General features: G+C 36.2%; 2 long non-coding RNA genes across 2 annotated transcripts in view; one reads left to right on the top strand and one right to left on the bottom strand.

Annotated features, from left to right (window-relative positions):
* Positions 1–4,254: 4,254 nt before the first annotated feature.
* Positions 4,255–5,346, bottom strand: LOC109503149. The gene is made up of 2 exons (XR_002162049.3): positions 5,068–5,346; positions 4,255–4,536 (listed from the first exon to the last, which is right to left on the bottom strand). It is a non-coding gene; the product is annotated as an uncharacterized LOC109503149 (long non-coding RNA).
* Positions 5,316–15,726, top strand: part of LOC123379155 — a 43,958-nt gene continuing 33,547 nt past the window's right edge. The window contains exons 1-2 of the long non-coding RNA XR_006583211.1: positions 5,316–6,737; positions 10,695–10,748. This is a non-coding gene — a long non-coding RNA (uncharacterized LOC123379155). The remainder of the gene's footprint in view (positions 6,738–10,694; positions 10,749–15,726) is intronic.

Genomic DNA, 15,726 nt, shown 5'->3' with positions numbered 1-15,726 from the left:
AGCCTAGATGGCTTACAAAAGATTGGCTGTGTGGGTCCCCTCCCTGTTTCTTCTTTAGTGTGAGAAGCTGGTGCTACATTACAAGATAAATTAAAACAGGAAGTTACTATAGAATCACTGAGGATAACATTGCTTAGGAGAGTAATCCATCTTAGAATCACTGAGAGTTGCTTTCCTTAAGTACAGTAGGAAGCCATAGACTTAATTTGGTAAAGGCTGTAGCCCCATGTGGATGACAATAAAGCAATAGTAGCCATGTGTTCTATGTTCATGAAGTGACAGGGAGTCTGCCCTGACCCAGTGCTCATGAGACTAGATTTGTCTTCCTGGAGAGAGAGCCATATATACGATAAGAAAATTCTCATCACCAGATCTAGAGCTTTGGATAGAGAAAACAGTCTCTTAGTTGTGTTCCAGATACAACTATCAGGTTCTGGTTAAGGCAGTGCCTCTCCTTGAGCCACATCATTCCCCTCTTCAGATCCAATGTGTCCCCATTGCTGCCATCCACCATAGCCCAAACCTCACTATCTCATATTCATGAAGTGACAGAGAAGTAAAAGGACATGAACCTCAGGGGCATTAGTCTCTTTGGTTGAAGATTTTCTCTCTTTTAAAAAAAATTAATGTTGATTTATTTTTGAAAGAGAGAGAGACAGAGCACAAGCAGGGGTGGGGCAGAAAGAGAGGGAGACACAGAAACTGAAGCAGGCTCCAGCCTCTGAGCGGTCAGCACAGAGCCCGATGTGGGGATCAAACTCTTGAACTATGAGATCATGACCTGAGCTGAAGTCAGAGGCTTAACTAACCGAGCCACCCAGGTGCCCCAGAAGATTGTCTCTTTTAAAGAGGTTTTGAATATTCTTTTTGGGAGCCCTCAGAATTTCCCTGTTAGTGTCCTCCAATTGTAGATGGCCCAACCATGCTGGCTGCCCGTAACTCCTCCCTCACCTTCCCACCTTTGGGAGTATATCTCCTGTCTTCTTTGCTTTTCTAGCAAAAGCACCCTTGGGAGTTTCTACAAAATGGCTCAGCCAGCTCCAATCTCCACGGACACTTTGCCCCACCAAGCACAGCTTGCTCACAGTGACAGCTCTCTTATCTGGCTGCTTTGGCTGGTACACCCAGGCATAGCTCATCATTATACTTTCTAGGTGTGAAAGTTCCAGTGTTCTTGTTCCAGTGTTCCTCACCCCAGGGAATCCATGGCAAGCTTCCCAAAATATTCTCTTGAAATTCCTTCCATCTGGTTTTATCTTCCTCTTTCCCTCGTGGGCAATTGTGAAGAGGACACATAGTAATCTGTCAACTCTTTACAAAGCAATTCTCATTACAGCCTTTTAAACCCCAAATAATTTTTTGTTTTCTCACAACCAACTGGAAATGGCTAGTGGAATAGAATTAGCTATAAACCTCTTTCATAATATTTGAGCTTGTCTCAAAGAGCTCTGGCACTTTATTTTAGAAAGGTAAGGACTTGCCAGCTATTGTGTTGTTCATAACTTCTGAGGCCTGTGATGGATGAAACAATGCAACAACATTGATCACATTACACATGGATTGCATTACACAATGATCACATTGTATATGGATAACATTATGCATTGATGGAAATAAATAAGAACAGTTTGAAAATAAAGAATAATGTGGAGAGAATCGACAAATCTCATGTTAAAATGTGTTATGTCACCATAATAAGTAAGCTAAAGAGACATCAACTGGACGTGTGATATACCCAGAGTCCCTCTTAATACCCTATTATATTGTGAAAGAATTCCAAACCCAAGAAGCAAGAATGGGCTCTTAATAAATGTTGTTATTGTTGAGTAATGTCTTAGCTTTGGATCCATGGAAAGTAGATCCTGAGGCAAAGGCTAATAGGATACCCTTTTATCAGGGAGACTAATCCCAGACAGAAAGAATAAAGAAAAGGAGAATTAAGTAAGAAAAGGAGAAAGCCAATAGAAAGTGCAAGAATTGTATTGATTGGCTGACTACTCCAACTCAGAGACCATTTTCTAAGAGACAGTGTAGACTATTGCTTCTTATGACACATCATCTGAGGTCAAAGGCAAAAAAAAATTGATCTTTAGATTTCCCCTCTCCCATCTGTCATTGGTTAGTCAAGGATGTGCCCCAAGGATATTTGTTCTAGTTACAACACACACACACACACACACACACACACACACACACACACACACACCACAGTATTTACACCTATTTCCTTATTGAACAGCAACTGTTGCCTTTCACTCCTTTGTATCTGTAAGATCTGTAAGGAAGCCTGTTAGGGCAGGGACCGGGAGGTCTGTGTGGTGAAGTAGGTTCACCAGTTAGTCCTGGCAACAGTCACAGGGCTGGAGCAAGTGAATCAGATGACACAGAGGAGTTGAGATGGAACCATTTTGAAGTGGTGAACATATGAGATGGATAAATTATCTTCTGGGTGGAGGAGGGGCATCAACTTAAATCGAAATGCCACATTTAATCATAAAATGAATTCCATTAGATTGAATAATTAAATATAGAAAATAAAACTATCAAATAGAAAACAATATCAGTGCATAGTTAGCACATCTAGAGAAGAGCTTCTAAGCACACCAGCAGTGGAGGAGACTGCAAAGGAGAAGAAAATGATAAGGGAAATTAAAACTCTGTGCAGCACTGAGGGATACATGGATGCATTTCTTGAAACTCCTTCCTTCCGTCTTGTTCTCCTTGAATGTTTTCTAATTGCATTCTCTTGGTCTTCACCAAAGGCTCTCTCTCATTAGTTCATATTATACACATCACTCTTAGCCAGATTCCTGTCTTCTTTCTGTTTCCTCTTTATTCGATGTGCTTTCTGAATGTTCTCACCCACAGTCCTAACTTCAGTTATCTATAGGTTGATAACTTGCAAGTAAATTTGTCAACCCTGATCTTTTTTGAGTTTCATCCAGAATGGATGTGCATGTTGCTCCCTTCCAGGCATAACAAACTTCGTGGGTTCAAGTCTGAAATCAATACCCTCTTTCCTTCCTCTCTGTCCTGAGATGTTATTAGAATTACCACCCATGCCATGTCCTAAGGCACAAATCTTAAGGCAGTCTTTGTCACCTTTCCATCTCCCTTCCGTCCCCATATTCAAATGTCAGCTTCTCCTGTCAGTTATTCTCTGAATGTCTCTCAAATCTGGCCTGTATTCTTCAATTCCACTGCAACTGCCTTAGTTCAGAAACTCAGGATCACTCAGCTGAAATATTGTCATAGCTTCCCATCTGTTCTTTCTCTCACCAGGCTCTTCGTACTACACCCCTCCACCATAGTCCTACCAAATGATCTTTCTGAAAGTATTTTTAATTGATCATGTCTCTATCTTGCTTTAAAACCTCTTCTTGTTCCCACTTTTCACAGAAGGATTGTGCTTATTCAAAACCATAATTTTTTTTTTTTACACCTCAAGTTTACCAAGAAGACAAAATAGATCCCTTGACCCCTTGTAACACTCAGTTTGGGTCTCTATTAAATATCTAGGTCATAGTTTTGCAATTTATCCACTTATGTGTCTGAAAATTCCAAACCATGCCTTTCCTTATATCAGAAGCTCTATATTCTTCATTTTTGTATGTCCCAAAGCATAATACACTGCCTAGAACAGAGAAGGATCTCAAAAATGGTTGTTATTGAATGAATAATTAAAGACAGAAATTGCTAAATTAGCATATTTCAAAATATGCTCCAGAAAAATGTTAAAAAATGTCATATAAAAACATGTTTTTTAAATTTTTTTTACATTTATTTATTTTTGATAGACAGAGAGAGACAGCACAAGTGGGAGAAGGACAGAGAGAGAAGGAGACACAGAATCTGAAGCAGGCTCCAGGCTCCAAGCTGTCAACACAGAGCCCGACGCGGAGCTCAAACTCACAAACTGCGAGATCATGACCTGAGGTGAAGTCGGACACCCAACCAACTGAGCCACCCAGGTGCCCTTAAAAACATGTTTTTTTTTTTTTTTAATATAAGCCAGTGGGCACATTTTATGAAAACAAATGGAACAATTTCTTTAAACTAGAGAACTTCTTGGAAGCATTAATAGTCCTTAATGCTTATCATGACTCTTAAAAAATCAATGCAGTATAAAACATTCACTGAGCTTTTTGACTTGTGAACCAAATTTTAAAATGAGTACTGCCCTAAGGAAATGATCTTGGAAATACTTCTATATACATATTTACTAATTCACTGTAAAAAGATAATAAAGACAGATTCTGTTCATGTATGTTTTTATTCTTCAGGAGAATATATAACATGACTTAAGGTACAATTTTCTTACAATTAAATTTAGAAATTCTGATTTAGAAATCAGGTGAAAGCATCTTAGGACAAGGCTAATTTTCTAATGCCATTCCAAGCAAATATCATAGATAATGTCCTATTCCATGCAACCACAACAATAATAAAAGGATCATGTAATTTTCTTCCAGGATTGTATTCATATCCTTCGTGAAACTCTTGGTTCAAGCCCTTGAGAACTCCTTGAAGGCAGTGCTAATAATGGAAAACATGCACACTGATCATTACTGTGTATGTAGTAAAGCAAACAATTCAAGGAAACAATAACTACTGTATGATCCAATTATTTCGGAAGACACGGAATTAAATCATTCTCAAATTTTACTAGTCAGAAAATGATTTCCTGCATTTATTAAAAGGTAAGTTCTGAGTCCATTAATCTGTATGGGACCCAGGAATTGGTCCTTTAACAAGTTTTCCTTGTAATTCTTATTCAAATGGTTCATAAATTAACAGATGACACCTTACATACCCTGACTTTAATTATAGCCATCTATTAAAAGATTACAAAAGGGAAGGTAAATAAACAGTATAATGGTTACCTTTATGTTATAATTTGGCTGGGCCATGGTGCCCAGATATTTCTGGATGTTTCTATGAGGGTGTTTTTGGATGAGATTTACATTTAATCAGTGAACTTTGAGTAAAGCAGATTGCCTACTATACTGTGGGTGGGCCTTATCTAATTAGTGGAAAACTTGAGTTAAAACAAAAGGCTGAACTCACCCTTGCTCCACGTCCCACCCAAGCAAGAGGAAATTCTCCAGCAGACTGAATACATCATCTGCAACACGAGTTCTTCCTGGCTTGCCAGAAGGCTGCCTTTGGACTGCAACTACAACTCTCCTGAGTCTTTAACATGTCAGCCTCCTCCATCAAAATGAGGATTGGCTCTAAGGAGCCAATTCCTTAGAGCAAATGAATCAATCTTCTTCGTTCTATTTCTCAGGAGAACTCTGACTGATATGTAGGGGAAACCATGACAGTAATTGTACAGTGACTCTAGTCCCAACATTCTCAAGCTAGAATATGGAATCCCTACTGATTGGTTTGTTAGCCCTCTATAATCTTCTGGGAATTCCCAATCTATTTATTCCTCTACCTGTCCACTCCAGGATGTACGTCTGGTTAAATCAAACAGACTCTAGCTCTGGAGCATCAGAAATAAAACTGAGAAAGTTAAATCAACTTCCCTTGAGGTACCGAAGAAAAGGATCATATATATTTATAATTTGAAGCCAGGATTGAGAACCGTTGATCCAGGACCTTAGGTACCATATCAGGACTATTGGTTTGTTTACTAGGAGCCATGGGAAGACACTAAAAATTCTTAAATAAAAGAGTGTCCTTATCAGGTTTGAGGTTTTTTTATATGATCATTTTGGCAGCTGGGAGAGTGTGAATTTGGTGAGGAGGGACACATGTGGATACAGAAGATTAAGAGACTTGAGTGAGGGAAGTATCAGTGAAGAATGAAAAGTTGACGTATTCAAGGTATATTAAAAGATGAAACTGACAGAAAAGTATCAATTGATTGTCTGGGTGTGGGCTTTAGAAAAAGTGAGGGTATCAGAGCTGACTTCTAGATTTCTACAAGCAATAGATGATGGCAACAAGATTCTGACGTTTACTAAATATGAAACAATGCAAGTTTTGAATTCTATCTTGGGCATTTGAGTTGGAAATTCAAGTTGACTACGTATGTCTAAAATACAGATAGATATAAATTTGAGAGTGAGTATCACACTGGCAAACTCAGTGTTCTCTCTTCTCTAGTAACACTCTTGTTTCAGGGAGTATGAATTATTATAGAGATGAGAAAGGGACTGAATTGGGAAGAAAGTAGGAAATGTTTCAGTTGGTACAGGTTTGTTTTTTTTTTTTAAGTTAAAGTATGGTCAAGATGTGTTTCTTTTAACTTCGCTCAAGATACTGCATTGCCTGATCTAAGAAAAAGGGGGGAAAAAGATCAATATAGTTTGTAAATAATCCTTCAAAGCATTTTTTTTCTTCTTTATTTTTAAGAATGGAAGGGAGGTCACAATGAATAAGCAGTTCCTAGTGGCAGTGAAAATCAATAATAATCTAACTCTAATCATTTCAACAAATGTTTCCCTGGTTTTTATTAAGATATTAATATATCTATATATGTCGATATTATTTATTCTTAATGTTAGAAAAATATGTGCAAATGTTGCCTGACCTATCACGGGAATGGGTTTTCCTGACAATAGGTTTTACTTTCATGAAAACAGTGACTGTGACATCAGAAAGTTATGGATGACTAGAGAACAGTAGTCATCAAAAGTCTTTCAGAAATTATCAACAGTGCTTCTCTGGGAAAAACTGAGTTTCCCAACAAAATGATCATCCTCTTATGGCTTGGAAGATCTCAGGTATAGACCCTGGAATCACTAATCTTAAAGTTGACAGAGCTGTTAATGCAAGCAATGGTGGATGGCAGTCAAAAACAGGGTGGCTTTCTTTTGGCAAATACATTCTTAAAAGAGATAAAAGATATTGACAGAGTATTGACATAGAAGTAACTGTTGAAAAAAAAGATGAAACAAAAAATTGGTTATGACTATCGAAGAAATAATTTGTAATTTGGAGGTTTATTTACCTGTTCTTCTAGGTCAAAAACTTAAGTTGATAGCCATCTATGTTTTTTTAAAGCAACTTAGACTTATTCATTGTAATAGAAAAAATTTCAGAGCAATAATGAAAAAGATCCAAGTGACCTCATGCTCACAAATCTATCAAGCCATTTGACATCCATTTTTACCACTCAAGTTGCATTTTTTAAATAAGAAATCCTTTTTAAATCTTAAGAGTTCACTATAACTACTCAAGGGTTCCCTGTGGAAAGACCTAACCTGTCATTTAATAGGACTCATAGTTTAGGGACATTAACTGCCAACCTATCTCCTTGGCTGTGGGCACTGTGATTGGCAGAAACTCTGTCACAGAGTTGTTAAATATTTTGAATATGTCTCCTGGGCCTACCTAAAGCTATTATTGGCTAAAACCTGGAGGAATAGTTACACCTTATCAAAGAGATTTGGTTAATCCAAAATGATACATGGCATGAAGAACATTCATATTTAGCTTTGAAATGTATTTTTGTGCTAACATTTGAATGTGTGTCTGATGTTCAGAGAAATTACTTCAAAGAGATTAATGAAGCCATACTGTGAAGACCTGACTCAGGAGAGCTGGGAAATTGTCCAGTGTTCTCTTCATTCTGCTTCCCTGCTGAACTCCTCTTTGACACCCACTCTCTGACACCACAATGAATAGCTGAAATGTCTTTTAGAATAATGTCAGTCTTTATAGAATGAGAAATGAGAGTTTGTGTACCAGACCATACTTTTTTTGGAGCAGCAGACAATTCGGATTAAAAAAAAAATAACTGTATTTGTTGATTATATCTTTAGTGTGCATTTTACTTTCATCCTACCCTTTTCAACCATCCCTGGTGTTCACTTAGAGATCCCAGTGTTTCCAGGACAATTCCAGGAGCTAGGCTCCCCTCCTAGCTTCAGGTGTGGGAATGTGACCATGGCTCAGTACATCCCAATCACTTCACCAGAGTTAAGGAGTTCAGAGCTAAACATTCATGCTAAGCTGGCCCAATAACAGTAAACCTCACAATTGGTGAAGTGTTGCAAATGGATTCCCTTTCCTTAGGTAGATATGAGGTCTACACCTACTGCAGTCATTTTTAATAAAGCCATACTGGAAAAACCACTATGTGAAGACGAACAAGGTTGAGAGATATAGAGATGGATCCCTCATGATAGATAAAGTCATGTCTGAGCCCTGCTTTTCCTCTTCCACCAGTACATGCACTCAATGAAAAGTTTCCTGTATTTGTTTAGTCAACTACAGTGGGCTTTCTGTTATTTGCAATGTAAAGTCTCTTAATTAATGCAGTACTCAACAAACAGGTAATTAGGCTGATTTGGAACTGTCAGTTATGTTAAAACATAAATGCTGCCAATTAATATAAAACAAAATTTCACCACAGATTATCACAAGTTGATATACACATACCCACATTGACTTCACTCTTCGCATAAACACACATATTCACATACACACACAGACACACCAATCTATATCGCCTGCTACATTTTAATTCAGTTGAGCCGTATATTTTCCAAGAATACATGACAAGAAGATAGATATAAAAGGAAATTCTATATTATGAATCAAGGATCTCCTTGATCCTAGGAGAGCAGCCTATGAGAAAGCCAAAGTATACCAATTATTCGTATGTTTACCCTCTAAAGTTCCGTAGACTAAGCCTCTGTACTGAAATCAGAAGTAAATGGAATCATTTTGTGCAAAGAAGTATAGAAATGTATACAAATTTTGGTTAGTAGAAGGATAACCAGAAATGGTGTTAGCAGTGAATGAAAATAACAAATCAAATGCAGTGAATTAGACTTGTTTTGCAATTGTAATCATACTGGCATGCCATCACTGTCAATATTTTGAAATATTCAAAAGTAAGAGTCTTATGTCATTTGTAGGTGTTTCTTTTGCTATATATATTTTTTTAATATGAAATTTATTGTCAAATTGGTTTCCATACAACACCCAGTGTTCATCCCAACAGGTGCTCTCCTCAATGCCCATCACCCACCTTCTCCTCCCTTTCACCCCCCATCAACGCTCAGTTTATTCTCAGTTTTTAAGAGTCTCTTACGGTTTGGCTCCCTCCCTCTATAACCTTTTTTTTTCTTCCCCTCCCCCATGGTCTTCTGTTAAGTTTCTCAGGATCCACATAAGAGTGAAAACATATGGTATCTGTCTTTATCTGTATGACTTATTTCACTTAGCATAACACTCTCCAGTTCCATCCACGTTACTCCAAAAGGCCATATTTCATTCTTTCTCACTGCCAAGTAGTATTGCATTGTGTATATAAACCACAATTTCTTTATCCATTCATCAGTTTATGGAAAGAGACTAAATGTCCATCAACTGATGAATAGATAATATTTTACTTTTCTGACGTATGTTAGAACCAAAGGCAAAATAAGTCAATAGTCAACAAAGTTACCAAAGTGAAAATGACACTTTGTCATTTTTTGAAATATGATGGTAAATATAAATATGTAATGAGTCTTTTCTTCCAAATTTTGCTACAGAAGATTCTTTGATCTATGATCCAGGGGTTGTACAAAAACCAATCCACCAAATAAAATGCTGTCAATATTACTGGATTCCTTGAACAGAAGTAATTAAAAAAATTAATAAACAGAGTACCATGCTCAAAGATTGTGTTGTGCTCATTCAAGCCCCATAACTAGGAACTTGCTTTCTCTAAGAAAATTCTTGGAGATTCTTCATTAGCCATGCCCTGTAGTTAGAACAACTGTAGTGAGGCTGTTCCTAAAAGCGCTTGCTGATATTTAACTGCCAGGATAAATGGCTTTCCTTGGCACTCTGCTTTCAGCTGCAGAGATGTGTGGGATCAGTTGACAGGCTCATCATCAGCAACAACCAAGAATTAGGACTTAGGACACAATGGAAAGAAAAATCTATTCTAGCCACAGCAGCCAGAGAGATGGAAAGAGGAAGTTCAGTGATAGAAGAGGTGGTTTGGGTGGCTTCAGTTGCAGACTATACGATTGAGTTAGCAACTAAATTCTGAAATTCATCAGAATCTGAGAAATTTCAAAGCCTTTGCAAATCAACAATTGGTTTTGGTAATGAAACGGTTTTAAAAAAGAAGCTGTCCTTACTCTGTAAATAGGCAAGGGAATAAATGGTCTTACCTATAGATTCTTGACTTCCTATAATTCAAAAAAAGAGGAATTTATTACAACATGTTATATCATATCATATAAATTTTATATTGATAATCAAATAAATTGTATAATATCGTGAACATTTTTTTCTTTTTGTACATAGGATCAATGTGAGCTGTTTGTCTCTTGGTGTTTCTCTGCTGTGACATAGAGGAAAAATAAGCCCCATTAGCAATTGCTGAAGTGCCAACAGCACTCTATAAAAAGGATCACAGTTTCTGTATAACAGATATGTCCAAGTGTAGGGAAGATTTCATTCTATTCATGGCTCAATAACCTTGGACATAGGAATATTGCAACTCACTCCCCACTTTCTAGCTTCATGGTCACTCAGCGTTTTTTAAATAATAATGTGACTTCTCACATAACATTCCCTACAGCAGTGAATATAATTATTCCTCTCATTGATTATTAGTCACTTGACATTCATATTTTTTATGCATCAGATCCTTGTTAGTATATTTAACAGGAGGCTTGTTCCCCACAATCCTATGAACTCTAAATTTAATATCATTTCTAATCCTGATTAAGGAGGAAGACTTTGAATCAAGGACACCAATCTATGCAGCAAAACATCCATCCCAGGTAGCATCCAATTCTCTTCCTCTGTGCCTTTAGTTTTCTGATGTTCATTACCCTTCCTTCCTATTTACCAAGGAAAAACTCTTATTATTGTTCCAATTGTCATTTTTGCTAATTCACAATAATTATCCTAAAAAATTGGTATATAAGAAAATGGTTAATTCTTTTCTAGTAAGATGTGAATAAACAGCAAAGGAGGCAAGGAAAGAATAATGCATATACTAATTCAAAGGAAAGTATATATTTGATAAATAAAATTTTCCATAGTCATAATAATAAATTGAAATATTATAAAAATTCACAAAACAATGAGAGGAGGGGTTAAAATATGAAAAAATGGGAGCAATGATGGATTTTTTTTCAATTTATTGATTTAAATAAGTATATCATAGATCTAAAGGGAAATGAACACACATTTCTAATGGGAGTATATGTTAGTATCAACCTTGTGAGTAGATTTCAAGTAACTTAAAAGTGTTCACACACTTTGGATTGGATATTCAATTGCTCAGATAGCATTCTAAGGAATAATTCTGTATGCAGAAATAAGGTTCATCCACAAAGATATTGAGGCATTGCTTACAACCTAATCAAACTGGTCAAACCCAATGACCTACAATAAGAAAATATTTATGTAAATAATTGGCTCAACTATAAAAATAATGTTTACTAAGATATTGGAATAAAAGAAGATACATTATGTTTTTTTTTTCATTTTAAGTCCAGTATTGTTAATATAGTATTATATTAGTTTCAGGTATACAATATAGTGATTCAACAGTTTTAAATATATATATATATATAGATAGATAGATATATATGTGTGTGTGTGTGTGTGTGTGTGTGTGTGTGTGTGTATACATTGCATCTTCTTTATCCATTCATCAATCAATGGACACTTGGGCTGCTTCCATAGTTTGGGATTGTACATAATGCTTTAATAAGCATAGGGGTGAATATATCCCTTTGAATTAGTGTTTTTGTATTCTTTGGGTAAATATCCAGTAGTGCAATCCTAGGATAGGTATATTCCTAACTTTGTGAGGAATCTTTATACTGTCTTCCACAATGGCTACAACAGTTTGCATTCCCACCAACAGTGCATGAGGTTTCCTTTTTGTCTACATCCTTGTCAACACTTGTTGTTTCTCGAGTTACTGATTTTAGCCATTCTGACAGATTTAAGGTGATATTTCTTTGTGGTTTTGACTTTAATTTCCCTGATGATGAGAGATGGTGAGCATTTTTTCATGTGTCTGTTGGCCACCTGTATGTCTTTTTTGAAGAAATGCCTGTTCATATCTTCTGTCCATTTTTAAATTGGATTATTTGGTTTTTTGGGTGTTGAGTTGTGTAAGTTCTTTATAAATTTTGGAGATCAACCTTTTATTGAATATGTTATTTGGAAATATCTTCTCCTATTCAGTATGTGTTCTTTTAGTTCTGTTGGTTGTTTCCTTTACTGTGCAAAGCTTTTGTTTTGATATAGCCCCAAGAGTTTATTCTTGCTTTTCTTTCCTTTGCTTCAGGAGATATAACTAGAAAGATATTGCTACATCCAATGTCAGAGAAATTACTTCCTGTGCTCTCTTCTAGGATATTTATGGTTTCCTTTCTTACATTTAAGTCCTTAATCCATTGTAGGTTTATTTTTGTGTATGGTGTAAGAAAGCAGTCCAGTTTCATTCTTTTGCCTGTAGCTGTCCAGTTTTCCCAACACCGTTTGTTGAAGAGACTTTTTGTCATCATACATTCTTTCCTCCTTTGCCTTAAATTAATTGACCATATAATTGTGGGTTTATTTATGGGCTCTCTATTCTGTTCTATTGATCTATGTGTCTATTTTTGTGCTAGTACCTTAATTTTTTGAGATTACAAGAGTTTTGTAATACAACTTGAAGTTTGAAATTGTGATACCTCCAGTTTTGTTTTTCTTTTTCCAGATTGCATTGACTATTTGGGGTCTTTTGTGGTTCCATACAAATTTTAGGATTGTTTGCTCTAGTTCTGTGAAAAATGCTGTTGGTATTCTGATAGGGATTGCATCAAATCTGTAAATTGCTTTGGGTAGTATAGACATTTTAACAACATCTGTTCTTCCAGTACACAAGCATGGAATATCTTTCAAGTTTTTGGCATTGCCTTCAATTTCTTTCATGAGTGTTTTTATAGTTTTCAGAGTATAGGTCTTTCATCTCTTTGGTCAAGTTTATTCCTAGGTATTTTCGTATTTTTGGTGCAATTGTAAGTAGGGTGAGTTTCTTAATGTCTCTTTCTGCTGCTTCATTACTGTATAGAAATGCAGTGGATTTCTGTATATTGATTTTGTATCTTGTGACCTTACTGAATTCATTTATCAGTTCTTGTAGCTTTTTGGTGGAGTCTTTAGGGTTTTATATATATAGTATCATTCACCTGCCACATTTTTTTAAAATGAATAAAAGGACACAATTTATAGGTGCAATTTAAGTGATATATATCACATAAATTCGTATTTAATAAACGGATTATATTAAAATATTAATAATATGTATCTTTGGGTGAAATGATTATGATTATGAAATTATTATGGTATGTTTTTACTATTTCTTTTTCCTTCTTTACATTTTCAAAGTTTTTAATAATAAGCTTGCATTTATTTTATAATGGAAAATTGCTTCTTATTGATTTAATATTTAAAAACAGTGATAGTAAAAATGATAATTGTCACTCTAGATAAATTGATTTATGTATAAAAACATCTCTCTTGAGTATTTCGATTAAGCATTTTCAATCTTTGAATCAAATACTTCTTCTCCACTGATTTATTTACTTATCTAAACAATATTTATAGAGCACTTACTGTATGCCTAATGCAATGAAATGCTCTGAGAATGCAATGAAATCTAAGATTTTATTCTTCACAAGATGTTTTTAGTTTATATCATGACACTATTGTAACGTGAGGTTAAAATGGTTGTGGCAACATGGAAATAAATACAGGGCAAATAACTCAGGCTGGGGAAGGAGGTTAGAGACGATTTCCCTGTGCTGAATCTTCATAATTAACACCTATTAAGTGCTTATAATGGGCCTAACAATGTTCTCCTTACATGTATTAATTTATTTTTTAAGTATAACAATCCTAGTATATTAACTTTGATATAAATTTCATCATATAGATATATATGGATGAGAAAACTGAAGCAGAGAGAGGTCATAAAGTATTAGTGACAAAATGGGGATTTGAACCCATAAAGCCTGGTTCCAGAATCCCTAATCTTAGTCACTATACTCATTTGTCAAGTGTGTGTGGGTGACAAAGAGTAACTCCAAACAAAGAGAGAAACAGGTGGAATGGCAAATAGGTAAGGAAACCCAGAAACATAGCTGGTGGGGTAGCTGGATTACAGGGCATTAGTTACAGGGTTGGGGGTGCTGAGAGGGAGGTCGGGAAGGTGGCAGGCATCAACTTACCACAGACTCTTGGTGTCATGCTCAAGAGATGAAAATTTATCATGAATCAATGGGGGAATACTTGAAGTGTCTCCCAAACGTGACATAATCAAATATATCTTATACAGATTGCTCTTTTGAGTGAGAAGAATGGATTGAAAGAAATCTAGAAAGAGGGGCGGGTGAGATGGAAGAAAATTTTATGATCTGATTATTTGGATTGACTCATTATCAGCTGGTACTTCTTTTCTTTTTTTTAATTTTTTTTTGTAATCTTTATTTATTTTTGAGGGAGAGACAGAGTGCAAGTGGGGGAGGAACAGAGAGAGGGAGACACAGAATCCAAAGCAGGCTCCAGGCTCTGAGCTAACAGCAAAAAGCCACACGTGGGGCTTAGACTCACGAACAGGAAGATCATGACCTGAGCTGAAGTCCAATGCTCAACCCAACTGAGCCATCCAGGCACCCCTGGTACCTCTTTTTGAATGTTTGATGATTTTATGTGATTATGTGGAATCTAACTAATATAATGTCATATAATTTAAACAACCAGTAATTGAGTATAAAGATGATTATGATTACCACATTTAAAATTAGACAGAAAAAAAGAATATCAGGATATTCATTTTGTAGATGCAGGGCTCTTGAATTGGCTTTCTTTACACATTGCACGGAGATTAACCATTTGTCTAGCAAGTCTTTGAGTGAGGAACAGCAGAGAGGTAAGCTGTCTATTTGCTCTGTTGAGATGCAGCTTGTTTTTCTTATATATCCAGGCTTATTTATACAAATAAAAATATTAATAAACCCTGTCTACCTGTATGAGTTTGTTAGGTTGGCCATAACAAATTACTACAGACTGGGTGACTTGAGCAACAGATTTTTTTTTTTTTTCTCTCAGTTCTGGAGGTTGAAAGGCCAAGTTTAAGATGTCAGCAGTAGGTTTGGTTTCTCTTAAGGCCTTTCTCCTTGGCTTGTAGATGGCTGTCTTTTTCTTGTGCCCTCCCAGGAACTTTTCTGTGTGGGGGCCCACATCCCTAGATTTTTTTTGTTTTTCTTAGAGTGACACTTGTCATATTGAATTGGGGTCTCACCCTTATGACCTCATTTAAACTTAATTACCTCTTTAGAGGCTCTATCTCCAAATACAGTCACATCCTGAGATACCAATGACCTGGGTTTCAACATTTGAATTTGGGGGAGATAGAATTCATCCTATAACAACAACTGTTCTTTTTTTTTTTTTTTCTAATTTTTTTTAACGTTTTTTATTTATCTTTGAGACAGAGAGAGACAGAGCATGAACGGGGGAGGGACACAGAGAGAGGGAGACACAGAATCGGAAGCAGGCTCCAGGCTCTGAGCCATCAGCCCAGAGCCCGACGCGGGGCTCGAACTCACAGACCGCGAGATCGTGACCTGAGCTGAAGTCGGACGCTTAACCGACTGAGCCACCCAGGCGCCCCAACAACTGTTCTAATATATCATACAAAATTACAAGTTAGAAGAGAGGTTAATTATTTATTTTAGTTTCCTAAAATCAACG

Source organism: Felis catus, chromosome C1 (assembly GCF_018350175.1).
Source record: "Felis catus isolate Fca126 chromosome C1, F.catus_Fca126_mat1.0, whole genome shotgun sequence".
In the NCBI taxonomy this organism is placed as follows: domain Eukaryota; kingdom Metazoa; phylum Chordata; class Mammalia; order Carnivora; family Felidae; genus Felis; species Felis catus.
Note: the sequence above shows the minus strand (reverse complement) of the source record. Positions and strands in the feature narration are given on the sequence as shown.